Source organism: Dama dama, chromosome 25, assembly GCF_033118175.1.
Source record: "Dama dama isolate Ldn47 chromosome 25, ASM3311817v1, whole genome shotgun sequence".
NCBI lineage: Eukaryota > Metazoa > Chordata > Mammalia > Artiodactyla > Cervidae > Dama > Dama dama.
In genome coordinates this window covers 12,219,599-12,235,253 of record NC_083705.1, presented here as the reverse complement: position 1 = coordinate 12,235,253, position 15,655 = coordinate 12,219,599, and the positions used below count along the sequence as shown (strand labels likewise).

Here is a 15,655-nt window from a genome sequence, read left to right as displayed (position 1 = left end):
AGGAAACTGAGGCAGGGGCAAGACCCCCCGCTCCCCGTGGTGGCTCCAGTGATACAGTGCTGCTGGCAGTATCGCCATGGCGCACTTGTCGTCACCAGTGGTGCTGCCCGCGCTGGGTCTTCCCGTGCCTCCCGGACTCTTAACCCTGCCAGAGCCGCGAGGAGCCATCTCCTACTCTGTGCCTTTGGCTCATTCCTTCCAGGAAGCGTTGGGGAGAAAACAAAGGATGCCCAGTCAATTTGCATTTTAGATAATATTTTTTTTTATCAGACAAAATGGTTGTTTATCTGAGATTCAAATGTAACTGGGCATCCTATTACTTGCTAACTCTGGTCACTCCGTGTCCAGAGGGCTGTGCTCTGCTTCAGGTTGGTGGGAGGGGACTTCTGCCCCTTCTACTTCTCTGGCGAGAATGCCAACCTTGGGGCATTGGACTGATCACATTATTGAATGCAGAATAGCCCAAAGAGAAAATAGCAACTGCCACTTCTCAAAAACCTCTCTTTATGAAAAAGTTACCTGCCTGAATTGTTTTCAAAGCTGCCTTCACCCACAGAGGTGCTGGGTGGTAGGTATGACCCCCATGGGCATTCCTCTTCTTCACCCATTTTTCATAACACAGAGAATGCCTCTTTCATCCCCTCCCCCTGCCGAAACATCCCAGGGCAGAGAAGGCAAGAATCTTTTGGAAAGGGCCACTAGTCCTTTCCAATGAGTCCCCATCACTCCAGAGCGAGTAAAGGAAGGAACTGAGCTGGAACAGAAATAATCTATGGGGTTGACTGTCTAGACAGGGCTCTGGCTGGGGAGGGGAGCAGGCAGAAGTGGGCTCTGGCCAGAGCCGAAACTTAAGGCATTGCCACCAGTCCTCCCCAAGCCGTCCTCAGACTGGGCTGTCTGAGCCCTGGCCAGGACTGGCCTGGGGCTGTCGCTTGCTCGTTTCAAAGGATTTGTGCTTCCACTGAAGGAAAAGCTTGAACTTTCACAGTTAGAAAATTAACAAAAGGTAAGAAATATTGGATGCTTCCTCCTCTTTCTTATCTGTTTGTTTGGAGGAGGGCTGTGAGAGAAAATAAAGATTTTAGTTATAAAGCTTTGGCCTGCGATCAAGTTTAGAAAGAAAGGCATCTACTAATTGAAAACATTACTTTGGGGGCCTTTAAATCAGGGGAAACAGGTGCAGGTTTGTGGTTTTAGAGAGAGTATTTCTTTTGGAAAAAAATAAAGGAAAGTGCCCCAGATAGGGTCCCTCCAAGGCCAGCAGGCTTTTACTTTTCAGCCCTTAATTACCTAGAAGGTGAGTGAAAAGATTAACTGGAAAGTTAAAAGAAAAAATCAACTCTCAGCCTTCTAGGTAATACTCCAAACCCTTCTCTTTTTCGCTTTGGGGCTGAACATTTTGATAACACTGTCTTACAATACTGTCCATTCTCGAATGGATTCCCACACCTCACCTAATTTTATTCTTAATCCTGTGATGAAAAACCTGGGCTTCCCTTCTCAGCAGAGCTGGGATTTGACCATTACAGTGACATATTTTCCAGTGTTTCCTCTGGGTATGAAGGGGCAAACATTTCAAGGTCAAAAGTCTCAGGAGAAAAGGGTGATGATTCTGTGCCTACTGTGTGTTGGCTGCTTGGTAACATCATGTATCTCTGCACCCCCATGGTAAAAGAGGTTTCTTTTTGAAACCTCTTGGTGGTTGAGGAAATGGAGGCTTAGAGAGGAGAAGTGACATGCCCCAAGACGGCCCAGCGAGGAAGCAGTCGAGTTGAACTTGAAAGGCAGGTCCGTCTGACTGTCTTGCTCTCTCTGTCATAGTGCATCACCTCCCACCTTTGTAAGCATGGAGTGGCAAATCAAGCTAACAGCTATGAACATACCCAGAAGCTTTGTCTTTGAAATAGCTCACAACATCTTCCTGCTTTAGAGAACTATTGAGCAGGTTTATTTGCAGTTAAGGGTATATGACTGTCATGTCTTTAGGAGAGAGGCTGCTGATCAAGAAAGGCGGTCCTCAAGAAACTAATGCCATGTATCAGTTATCTGCGGCCGCGTAACAAATTACCCCCAAACTCAGTGTCTTAGAAGCATAGCATCTACTGCCTCATAGTTTCTACAGTTCAGCAGTCTGGGTGCAACTTAGCAGGGTCCTCTGGCTCGGGGTCCCTCACAGACTAGCAGTCAGGGTGTCAGCGATGACTGAAGTCATCAGAAGGAATGGCTGGGAAACAGCCTCCTTCCAAGCTGACTGACATGGTCATTGGCAGCTTTCAGTTCCCCAAGGGCTGTTGGTTTCTGTCTCACTGGCTGACAGCTGGAGGGGCCCTCCGTCCTTGTCACAGGGGCCCTCCCGCATGGATGCTTGCTTCATCGAAGTGTACCAAGGAAGAAGGCAGTAGGAGTACGTTAGCAAGATGGGAACCATAGTCTTTTATAACCTAGTCATGGGTGTGATGTCCCATCAGTTCTGCTGTAATCTTTGCAGCAAGTGCAAAGATTCGCTAGGTTCAGCCCACACTCAAGATGAAGCGGTTACATGGGGTGGAGGTGGGGGGTTTGAATACCAGGAGGTGCAGGACCACCAGAAGCCATGTCAGTAGCCACCTGTCACGCATCAGTAGAGTGGAGATGGTGGTCATGATGATAACAACAGTAGCTGCCATTTCGTGGCTGCTGCTGCTGTGCCAGCCCCTGGGCCAAATCCCTTCTGGGTGTTGTCTCATGTAATTGCCACACTGCTCTTTGAACCTGGAGAACGGAATGGCAACCCACTCCAGTATTCTTGCCTGGACAGAGGAGCCTGGCGGTCTACAGTCCATAGGGTCGCGAAGAGTCGGACCCGACTGAAGCCACTTAGCATGCACGCACGCTCTTTGAACCAGGAAGATACAAGAACTTCCCTGAGTTCCTGCAGCAAAGACACGAGAACCTGACTGGTGCTTTCCTCTCCTAATACCCTTCCTTTACATAATGCAGATCCTTGACCTGCACCCACTGAGCTTCTGGGGCCGGAGCAAGCCCCTGTTGTGATAAGAATCAGGAAAACAAAGCTGAACTCACTACTCATCAGAAAATTGCAAGGGAACACACCAGAAGCTATTTCTTACCCATCAGATTAGAAACAAAAATTAAAGTTGTTGAGAGTGTGGGGAATTCTCATGCACTGCTGAGAGACTATAAATTTGTACTGCCACTTTGGAGGGAAATTTGGCAGGATCTATTAAAATTTTAAAAGGACATAAAAATAAAAAATGTGCATAGCCTATGACCCCGCAATTACACTTCTGAGTATCTACCCTGGAGAAATACTTGCACATGTGCATGAAGAGCCTTGGGCAAGAATTTTCATTTCAGTGTTGTTTCTAAGAAGTAAATAGTGACATTGGAAATGGTCTCAATGGTTTCAATGTCCATCAGTTAAAAAAAAAAATGGCTAAATAAATTGTGGAGCATCTGTACTATGGAAAATTATGAAGCAGGTAAAGAGAATGAGGTAGATCTATAAGTATGGCAAGGAAATATCTATAATGCATATTGTTGAATGAGAAAGGCAAGATATACAATGATACTGTCAATATGATTCCATGTATGTAACCCCAGAAATATTATATTTTATTTATACACTATTAAGGGGCTTCCCAGGTGGCTCAGGAATAAAGAATCCATTTGCCAAAGCAGGAGATACATGTTCAATCCCTCGGTCGTGAAGATCCCCTGGAGAAGGAAATGGCAACCTGCTCCAGTATCCTTGCCTGGGAAACCCCATGCACAGAGGAGCCTGGGAGGCTACAGTCCATGGGACTGCAAAAGAGTCGGACACAATTTAGGGACTAAACAACAACAACAACATACACACAATTACATACCCACACACATATATATATTGAATATATACAAATACAAATATATTCAAATGCATGAGGATGGTCTGGCAGGGGGTTTACCAACCGGATAACAGGAGAGGAGGGGAGGGTAAGAGGCAAAAGTTGAGGGATGGTCAAGGAGACTTTAATTTTGTATGTAATATTTTTGATATTTTTTAAAAAGAAAAAGTTAAATTGCCTTACTTATATCCGCTGAGCCTGTCTCTTTTAAAAATCATCCCTGGAATCCCCGTCCAATGATTTCCCTTACATTGTAGTGGTCAGAGCTGGGTCACATGGCCATCCTTAACTGCAAAAGAGATTGGGAAGGTGAATAGTTTTCAGCTGTGCCCCGAGGGGGACATGAAGAGGAAGAGAGTTGTCAGCCTCTATTGAGTGGCCAATTAAAAATGTCTGCTGTAGCTCATCCTTTTAGTTACCCAAACTCCACACATACCTTTCTTTCTGGACATAGACTCTATATTTTATCCAAAGTTCAAAGTCAATTACTGCATCCATCTTGAAGTCCAGGAATCCAAGTGATTATGTGCCTCCCACTCATCTGGTCCAGTTGTGAGAGGAGGCTGCCTATTATCTCAGTTACATCTGAGGCAGGTATTGAGGTGGGTGTCTTTTCTGGGGGCTTCACAGCTTTAGTGGCTTATTTCTTCTTGTGCGAGTTTGACTTCCAGAGATTATTTTTAGAGTTTAACAGTTCCAGGTTATCATAGGGCCAGGCTCAGATTGTTTTGAAAATATGCATCCCTAAAAATGTCAGAAAGAAAATCACCAATACAGTATACTAATGCATATATGTGGAATTTAGAAAGATGGTAACAATGACCCTATATGCGAGACAGCAAAAGAGACACAGATGTAAGGAACAGTCTCTTGGACTCTGTGGGAGAAGGCGAGGGTTGGATGATTTGAGAGAATAGCATTGAACATGTATATTACCAAATGTGAAATAGATCGCCAGTCCAGGTTTGATGCATGAGACAGGGTGCTCAGAGCTGGTGCACTGGGACGACCCTGAGGGATGGGACGGGGAGGGAGGTGGGAGGGGGGTTCAGGGTGGGGAACACATGTACACCCATGGCTGATTCATGTCAGTGTATGGCAAAAACCACTACAATATTGTAAAGTAATTAGCCTCAATTAAAATAAATTAATTAATTAAAAAATGTGATAGAAATCCAGTCTTTGATTTCAGGGACTTTTATGTGTAAGTAACCACAGCAAAGATTTCATCTAGATGTAGCATGTAAGCCTTAATAGTCCCATCTCTTACCCATTCTTTCTCTGTGTTCTGCCTAACCCTCTAGTCCTAAATTCATTGGGTGATTCTTCGGGGCCATTAAAAGTAGTAACCTTGGGACTTCTCTGGTGGTCCAGTGGCTAAGACTCTGCTTCCAATACAGGGGGCTCAGGATCATATTGCTGGTCAGGGAAGTAGATCCCACATGCCACAACTAAGGGTTCACATGCCATAGCCAAAGGTCCCGCACAAGGCAATGAGCATCCCACAGTTTGCAACTAAGACTTGGTGCAGCCAAATAAATCAATATTAAAAATAGTAATCTTGTGTGGAGAGACACCTCCTCTTGTTTGATCCTTGCGTGTTGGTCAATGCTCCTCCTTCAAGGGCTTCCTAGGGGGCGCGTGGTAAAGAATCTGCCTGCCAATGCAGGAGATACAAGAGACGCAGGCTCAAACTCTGGGTGGGAAAGATCCCCTCAAGTAGGAAATGGCAACCCACTCCAGTATTCTTGCCATGGACAGAGGAACCTGAAGGGATACAGTTCACGGGGTTGCAAAGAGTTGGGCACAGTTGAGCGAGTGCCCGCGCGTGCGCGCGCACACACACACACACACACACACCTCCTTTATTTGACAGAGAAGTGTTAAGGGAAGGGTCTAGACAGGAGCCTGAAGGTGAACGTTGCTCAGTGTGTCTGACTCTTTGTGACCCCGTGGACTGCACAGTCCAGGGGATCCTCCAGGCCAGAGTACTGGACTGGGCAGCATTTCCCTTCTCCAGGGGATCTTCCCGCCCCAGGGACTGCACCCAGGTGTCCCGCATTGCAGGCGGGTTCTTCACCAGCTGAGCCACTAGGAAAGGCCTAGACAATCACCTGAGACCCTGATCTAGTCTTCTGCTAACACTGCAGCTTCACTGTTGTTACTTGGGCTTTTTCCACTTAAAAAGCTTCAAATTATGGGATTCTTGGTCAGTTGAGATTTTGGGTCACAGTCAGACAGTGCCTCTCTCAGCAAAGCTGTATCCCTTCCACCTACTTGCAGACTGGCTCCCCCTTGTCTGAGATCATCTCTCTCTTTTAGGATTTTGTTAAAAATGGCAAGAAGCAGTCAGTATGGATGACTATTCTGGAATTTTCCTACTATTTCTTCTGTCTCTATAACCTCAATTGGCATGAAGTGTTATGGTAGAGCAGACAAGTTGACCAGATGTTAGCCACTGCATAAAAAGTCATCTGCTTCAGTCACTAACGATCAGGTCCTTCGTCTCCTGAGTTTCACGTTCTGTTACTGTCATTACCCCACTCCTGGTGACAATATTTAAAAAAGAATCAGGCAGGACTTTCAGATGTGTGCAGCAGAGATTGAATGCATCTTCTTAAGCAGAAAAGGAGATTAACTAAAGGATACTGGGAAATTTAGAATTGTCGCAAGGGGGAAGAATTGGGGTCAAGGCTAAGTTGCCAGAAATAATGTCCTCAAAGTTCTGGGGAATCAATATGATGAGAAAACTGTTGCCACTGGGATGACCAAGCGGTGAGTGCTACAGCATGTATTACTGTCAGGATTTCAAATTCAGTGTAGCTAATGCTTCTACCAGCACTGATGCTCTTAATGGTGCCAGTAATGTGACTTTTCAACCATCAGGCAACCAGAGGCCTCTGCTGCTACCTTTACCAGAAAAGTGTGTTTTGAACAACCTTCTCTGCCTAGGTTGGCTACTTTATATTCAAAGTCTGCATAAATACTTTGTATTGGTGGCACGGAGAATACAGGCCTGTGACTAGGTACAAAGAGGCTAGAGAAGCAAGTTTTCTGAATTCTCCTGTAGGAAGACTTCATAAGGATGAAGAGTCTAAAAACATATTGGGATATTGTGATTCATAATAAGAAATATGTTTTTGATCTTCCCCCCCCCCCCATTTCTGGCACAGAGCTCCTAAAACCCTTGAAATTTCCTAAAGGAGAAACTGGAAAGGCGTCTTTTGTTATGTTAACGAGTGACTTGTGGAAAGGCCCTAAAGGCAGTTTGATCCCTGAGTGGGAAGATCCCCTAGATGAGGAAATGGTAACCCACTCCAGTATTCTTGCCTGGAGAATTAGTGGACAGAGGAGCCTGCCAGGCTACAGTCCACGGAGCCGGACATGACTGAGCACGTGGCATTTAGGTCAATAGGGATGGAGGCAGATTGCCCAGGGGAACCAACCAGGAGATTAAAGGGTTAGAACTTTCCCATCCCCTGAGCTCCAAAGAATAGAGGGCCTGAAGATTCAGTTCCATTCCCAAATGGCCAATGATTTACAAACCTATATAATTTAATCAAATTCCTATATAATGAAGCCTCCATAAAAACTCTACAGAATGGTTTGGTGAGCTTCTAGGTCGGTAAATTTGTGGAGATGCTGGAAGAGTGATGCACTCAGAGAGGCTATGGAAGGACAGTGCTCTTCCCACATACACACTTTGTCCTATACATTTCTTCCATCTGACTGTTAGTGAGTTGTATCCTTTAATAATAAACTGGTAAATGCAAGTGAATGTTCCTTTGAGTTTTGTGAACCACTCTAGCCAATCATTGGAACCTGAGGAGGGCATCATGGGAAACTCCGATTTACAGCCAGTTAATCAGAAACACAGTTAACAGCCTGGACTTGAAAATGGCATCAGAACTGGGGCCATTTTATAGGACTGAGCCCTTCATTTGTGGGATCTGATGCTCTCACCAGATTTATAGTGTCAGGATTGAATGTAGTTAATTGCTTGGTGGCATGGAAAAAAACATACATACATATCAAGGATGCTCACCAGTTACTGGGCCTCCAGACGTGGCAACAGCGTTCATTCATTCACAGATTCAGAATGGTTTCCCCAAGAGTTCCAGGGTCTTCCTTTATGGTGACCAGATGGCTGAGAAGCTCCAAAATCCTACTCTTTCAAATTCAAGCCCAATGGGGAAAAGCAAGAATTTTTTTTTCTCACAACCTTTTGGGGTTCACTTTGATTGAACAGGCTAGGTCAAGTGCCCATTTCTGAATTAGTCCCATTGGCCAAAAGCACGGCCTGCTTTGATGGGCCACGAATGCATCATGTGCTCCATACCTGAAACAGAGATTCTCATCCAGACATCACGATCTAATGAAGGAGGTTATATATTTTCCCTCAGAATATTGGGAAATGGAGAATAGGTTCTTAAAAGCAAGCAAACCAAAAAGTTCCTATCTTCTATCCTATATAAAGGGAGGAGCATTTTGCACAAGTCATCTAACACTTCTGTACATCTTTTGTCTGTTTTGTTTACATATTTATATCAGTATAAAGTCATGGGTTCCTATCTTGTTCCATAGGTTATAATCTGTTACTATCATTATTTGTTTTGATGTTTAAATTGCCCCAGATTTGACCAATAAGAACTCCTTTGAGCTACATATTGTATCCTTTTGATGTGCTGCCGTCTTTCTCTGAGTGTTCTCTCACTTTCACTGGTAAAAGATATTCCAGGCATGTCTCATACTTTCCCTGGCCCAGCCTTGGAATCAGTAATCATTGGGTCTGGGATTTGATTTTACCTTACTTTCAAGTAATGACAGCCTGTTTCTCTTTCATGGATACTGGCAGAGTACATGAGACGCCTGAGTCAGAGACAAAGGACTTTATTACTCATGACACAGGAAGTAACATGAGCATCAGCATAGTTGAATCCGTTTTCCTGCCCCCAAGTCCAACTGAAGCAACGTGAAATGGCCCAGATAGATGCATGGCATTTGCATTACAGCTGAAGAACACTGAGCTTGGAAAATCCACGATTTTATAGCAAGTACTAAGCAAGACTTCTCTTCACCCTGGAGGTAGACATTATTCCTTCTGGAGATTGTTCACTGCAAACACAACTCTAAGATGGGCCTGGAAAGGAGTGGTCAGGTCAGATCCTTTCATTCTTAGCATAGCAAGTTAAGAATATCCAGCGATGCTCAGGCCTATAGCAAATTATGTCTTCGAACAGCCATTTCTGCACAGACCTCTTAATGGCAAGTGGTGTTTAGAAACCAAGATCTGCTTGCTGGGTGTGCTCATTGTCTTGAGCTATTTTTACTCTTAGGTGCTCTCGGAAGACAGAGTTGGGGATATATGTACATACATACACACATTTATGCTTAATTATCTATCTATCATCTACCTATCTAATCATCTGTCATCTATCTATCTACCTTTCTTTCTCCATAAGTTCACACTGATATCTCTAATCCAATACCACAGATTGATTCCAGATTTCTGCCTGTCCATATTTATGATGTTCTTCTCTAGTAATGAGAAATGTAAGGTATTTCACTTTAGCTTATTTCCTTCATGCTCCTGCAGTCTCGTCACTGCCACTGCTACTCTCCCTCCGGTCATGTGGGCGACCTCCTGATCACTCTGGCTCTAACCTAGTGTGCTGGGGTGTGTCTCCCCTCCCCTGCTCCTCTGGTCAGGCTCCGATGCCCCGTGCTGGCCCACTGCCCCTGCCACTGCTTCTGAGGACATTCTCCTCCACTCTGAACCCCATGCCAGGCTGCTCCCACTTCTCACCTGCCTGGTGAGACAGCCTGTGCCAGGCCACCCTCCTACACGCTTCAACCTGCTGGGCAGGCTCACTGCTGCTGCCACCACTCTGCATAGACACCTCTCACCTCACTCGGATTCTGGAACTCCCCACTCTCACCTTCTGAAGATGCCTACCTTTTTCAGCTGCAGCCAATGGCTTCTAGACAGAATTAATCAAGGACAGAGGAAAAAGGGAGAGGAACCAGTGGCCATTTTTAATGGCTGCAAAACACTATGTTTGTGGCTGTGATCTAGTGTGCTTAACCACCTCCCTATAGTACTAAATAGAGGCTATTTGTATTTTTTTCTAAATGCCATTCCAGGAATCGAACTATGAACATAAGTTTTTGCGCATCTTTCTCTGCACCTCCCTGATGATTTTATTAGGACAGATTCCTAGAAGGGGAATGGTTCCTGGGTCATAGGGGAGGACTATTTATGGAGCTCCTGGTCTTTATAGCATAACTTCAGTGTTCATCTTACAATTCATGCACTCTTGAATAAATAAGCAACCATGACTCTGTCCCAGAGACTGCCTAGGATTTTCTACAGATGATAGTTGTTTCACAGCTTGATGACATCACCTCCTTTTTTTACACCAAGATTGATGTGGGAAATTCTGTATAAATACTCTGCATCAACAAGGCATTGTGTCACCAGGCCTCTTAAAGATGGGCAGCTTGCTGCAATACGGCTGGCTTAGCCTGTGCGGGACAGGCGCCCATGATTTATAAGGTCCAAACATGAAGTCTTCAGGAAAGTTGGTGAAGTACTTTATAGGTCACCTGTATTTTTCCTACCATAGATGTTTTGACTCACGGGTTTCCTTTATGTCACTCTGTCCATAGTCTAGGTATTATTAAAATGGAATAAAGAGGTTACTGTACCAGAAACTGAGTAGCACACAGGAGGGAGTTTGTGATTCTAAATGAGAAAAGAAAGAAATAACAGGTGAGAGAATTAATTAGGACAAACATTGGCAGCCAGGCAACCAAGCATTCGTTGCATGAGGGCCACTGGCCTAGCTTTGTGCTGGGAGCTGTTAGGAAGTTCACTTGTTCATTCACTCAATAAACACTGACTAGTCACTGACTCCATCCAGACCATGTCCTAGATTCTGGGGACATAAGAGAAAAGACATCGTCCCCACTCTAAAGGGACTTTCAGTCTAGAAAAGGAGAAGCCCAATCAATAATGTAATACCTGCTGGATCTTTTTCTTCTCATTTATTTTTTGCAGTTGATTTCTAGTTTCATGCCATTGTGATCAGAAAAGATGCTTGAAATTATTTCTATACTCTTAAATCGATTGAGACTTGCCTTGTGTCCTAGTATATGGTCCATTCTAGAGCTTGTTCCATGTGCACTTGTCTTCTGGAGCTTCTAATCCAGCTCAGGGAAGGTTCTGTGAAGGTTTTGAACAAAGTTCTTGAAATAGAAAAAAATATATTGGTTGAGTGGCTGAGATGGGCAAAGATTTCTCAGACAGAGGAATCTGCATTACCCAAAGCACGTGATCCTGTCAGCTTGTCAGCAAAGGTTCAGTGTGTATGTTCCACAGGTCCAGCACTGCCCTAGGAACTAAGGGGAATAAGTTTCATACTCCATATTTTGGCAGGGAAGGTTGTGAGAGGATCATCTGCATAAGATTATTGAATGACTTCTGCATGTAGGGTAAATTCAATGTGTCTCCCCTGAGTACCCAAGGCTTGTTTGGGTCACATTTGCTGTGTGACAATCAGACACAAACTCTCAGTGGTGTACCACAGTAAGCATTGATTGGTCTTGCTCATGCATCTGTGGGTTGGCTGGGATGTGGCAGGTGTTGCCTGGGCCCAGCTGGGCTTGACTCCAGGCTGTGTGTTGAGTCCCAGGTCTGTTCCATATGTCTCTGCCTTCTTAGATCACCTATTGCTTAGAGCATATTCTTGATATGGTGACAGGCCAGGGTATAAGTGGGGCAGTCCTAATCTTGGAAGCACACGTCTTGTCTTGGCCCTCTTCATATCTGCTAGCATCCACAGGTCAAAGCAAGTCACATGGCTAAACCCAAAGTGTAGGGACAGGAACGCGCACTCTGAAGGCCACAGCAGAAGTAGGGTTTATAATATATCCTTCTGCAGTCTGGCCCCTGCAGACCGCCTCCTCCCACCGCTTCTTCTCTCTGGCACCTCTGCTGCAGCCACCCCAGACCTTCTGAGTCTCCTGGGCCTGCCTTGATTTTTCACCCATGGTATCTGTGAGCCTAGAGTGCTCTTCTTTGCCTCCACCAGGTCAAGTCCATCTCTTCCTTTCTGAATGAGCAAGGCTTAGCTGTCAAGATCAAGGGTGTTCTTACTTTTCTTTCTTTTCCTCTCCATCCCTATGAGTGGTAAGGATGCTTTGGGGCCTCACTTGGTGCCTGGTTCTCTCTCATGGTTTCTCTCTTTTTCTCCCTCCCTTCATCTTCCCCTCTCTTTCTTCTATTTATTCTCAGTATACATTGATATGATGATTTTATTTTATCTTAAGATTTTTTGATGTGGAAATTTTTTGAGGTCTTCATTGAATTTGTTACAATATTGCTTCTGTTATGTACATATATTTAGCCCATGAGACATGTGGGGTCTTAGCTCCCTGAGAAGGGATTGAAACCCTCACCCTCTGCATTGGAAGGCAAAGTCTTAACCACTGGACTGCCAGGGAAGTCCCCAGTATGATGATTTTAATATTAAGATTTGGAGTAGGGCAAGACACCTATTGTGTGGGCCAGGGTGGCTGGGTATGGTTCATCTGGTGACAAGGACAGTCTCTCAGGAAGTTAGCCGCCTACCCTCCTACCCACCTCAGAGTTGGCATTAGGTGGGCTTGCTGCTCTGGGGGTCCTCATCCATCAGCTGTGGACTCTGAGGCCTTGGGTGGTACTCTGCAGCCTGGCTGGGTTTCTAGGACAGCCTGGGCCTAGGGATGGTAAGAGGCCCACATCCTGCCGATCAGGAGGTTCCAGGAGATTTCCGCTGCTGGTGTTCTGGAGCTAGCATCCCCAAGGGAGAGACGACGTGTGTGAGAAAGCTTCATACATGTTCCTACGAAAGGCGCTTCCTGTGCGCCTGGCTAACACAGTGAGAGAAGTTAACCTTCTGCAGGAGGACTTGCTTAACCACACTTCAGTAGGATTGGTTCAGAGCTGGTGTATGCAGAGTTTTCTTGAACTTCTAGAATACGAAAATAAGAGCCCTGAAGATCCACAGGTCTTGGATAACTTTCTACAAGTCCTAATTAAAGTCAGAAATAAACACAATGATGTGGCTCCTACACATGATGTGGCCCAAGGAGTGATTGAGTACAAGAAGTTTGGGGTTGATCCATTCATTAGCAGTAACACCCAGTATTTTCTGAACTGATTTTATACCAACCGCATCTCTTTCACATGCTTATTAACCAGCACACACTTCTGTTTGGCGGTGACACCAATCCTGCATGTCCGAAACACATCGGAATTATTGATCCCACCTGCAGCGTCACTGACGTTGTGAAAGATGTGTGTGAAACTGCCAAGATGCTTTGTGAACAGTATTATCTGGTACCTCCAGAACTGGAAGTTGAAGAATTCAGTGCCAAAGCTCCAAACAAACCTATTCAGGTAGTTTATGTGCCCTCACACCTCTTTCTCATGCTCTTTGAGTTGTTCAAGAATTCAATGAGAGCAACAGTCAAACTGTATGAAGATAGAAAAGAGGGTACCAACTGTTAAAACCCTGGTTACTCTGGTAAAGACTTATCCACTAAGATAAGTGACCTAGGTGGTGGGTTCCACTCCGAAAAATAGATCGCCTTTTTCACTACATGTATTCAACTACTCTGAGACCTAGCCTGGAGCTTACCCGAGCCACCCTATTGGCTGGATTTGGTTATGGCTTGCCAATTTCTCGTCTGTATGCTAGATATTTTCAAGGAGATCTAAAGCTCTATTCTATGGAAGGCATGGTTACTGATGCTGTCGTTTATTTCAAGGCCCTTTCGAGTGAAGCACTTGAGAGACTTCCGGCGTTTAACGAGTCCACATGGCGCCCTTACAAGCGCCCAGCTGAAGCTGACGATTGGCGCAACCCCAGCCGTGAGCCCAGGGACACTTCCAAATACAAGGCAAAACAGGACAAGATGAAGGCTGACAGAACTTTGTAAAGAACTGAATGCTCCAGTCCTCTCCGTGAAGAAAAGATGGCCTTCTGCAAGTCACCCAGAAAGAGCTCCTTTCCTCCACCAACTCTGAATGTGGTGCTATAGATCATCCAGTGCTTGAATGTGTATTTTTCTCCATATAAACTGGACCTTTTCCGCAGAAATTTCCTGGAGCTACTTCATAGCTTCCACTAAAGTAGTATCTTGAGTTATTTTTCATAGTACATTGCTGCGGTTTGCTTGGCGCCTGTCATAAGGGGACACAGAGCCTTTTTAGTGCCCGTGCCCTCATACTTCCATCTGCTTTATCATAGACTGTCTGCAGCCTCCCCAGATCTCTCACCTCCCTCCCCATTCCAGATACAGCCGATCTCTACTGCTGCTCTTTGTGACCAAATACCATGTTGGTCCCAAACCACCAACTAAGGCCTTGGGGCGTCTGGAAGTTGAAGACGTCAACTGAGCACGTCTTGATATTCTGGTCCCAGGGCCCTTCCTCTCTCTTACACATCCCTCCTCACTCTCTGCTTTGGACTCTGGCCTTCTTCCTTCGGACCGGTTTCTCATTGTGAGCTGTAGGTACTCTCATGTTAGATCTCCCTCTTAGGTGCATTGATTTCATTTTGAAATTCATTTGTATACATCCATTCTGCCGATTAAAGCATTCCAAAAATTGACAACAACAACAACAAAAAGATTTGGAGTAGAGATCAGTGGCCTTACTTTGAGCTCAGATTTTGTCTAGAGTGCTCTGCCTTTTATAAGAGTCATCTGAGATACTGTTTCTGAAATGCTTCCTTGGTTTGTCTTCTATTCTTGCTCCTTGGGTTTCCTCAGGGGGAGGGTGGTGATGGTGGTGGTAAAAGGAAGGATCCAGGCTTTCCTAGGGCCCCCCCCTGGTGATACCATCAAATAGTTTCCAATTTACACCCTCCTCACCCCCCCCACCAACCTCAGACCCAGGGGAGGTTGCCCAGAGTGCCTTTCAACAGTTTTTAGTGAATGAATGAGTGAGTGAGAGAATGGCTGGATGCATTTTCTTAAAGCAGCTTTCTGCTCATTGTCAGGGCCTTGGTGGAGTCTACCAGCCAGGCTTCCAAAGTCAGGAGGTTGAAGGAGCAATGAGAAGACCCAGCCCTGCACATCTTAGTCAGCTTTTAAAGCTGCTTTCAGCAGCAGTCACAGAATGCAGTTCTGAGGGGCAGGCATGTTTGTAAGCAGACCCAGCTTTGGAGTAGGAACTTAGCTTTAAGCATCCTATTTGGAGAGTCTGTAGAAAATTATGGAGCTCTGGGGAACCAGCCTGGGGCCACTCATAGTCCAGTTAGGGCCTCTAATTCCCTTTAGAAAGAGCTTTTTTTTTTTTTTTTTTTTTAAATAGAGCCTGGATACAGTTAACATGAGTGTTGAGCAGGTCAAGCATTTCCAGCCATTATGGATAGTAAGTAGAGAGATTCTACAAATGCACCAGTCAACCCAGTGCCCTAATAGGCTGCATTTTTGTTGGTCTAAATTGTGGCTTGTTCTTGCAATTTAGTAGAGGAGAAAACTGAGGCTAGGAGAGGTAAAGTGGTCTCCCCAAGGTTACACAGCTGGGGTATGGCAGAGGCAGGCACTGGGTCTTATTTGTGGCATGTGGGCTTTCCTCTTTTTGTGACTCGCAGGCTCAGTACTTGCCCCAGGGGATGTGGGATCTTAGTTCCCTAACCAGGGATCAAAGTATTAGAAGGTGGATTCTTAACCACTGGACCACAAGAAAGTTCAAGGAAACTGAACTTGTGAAGGCA

General features: G+C 45.2%; 1 protein-coding gene and 1 pseudogene across 1 annotated transcript in view; both read left to right on the top strand.

Moving 5' to 3' along the window:
• Window positions 1-15,655, top strand: part of FBXW11 (F-box and WD repeat domain containing 11) — a 181,692-nt gene that overhangs the window by 145,848 nt on the left and 20,189 nt on the right. The window lies entirely within an intron of this gene.
• Window positions 77-14,464, top strand: LOC133046465 (pyruvate dehydrogenase (acetyl-transferring) kinase isozyme 3, mitochondrial-like; annotated as a pseudogene).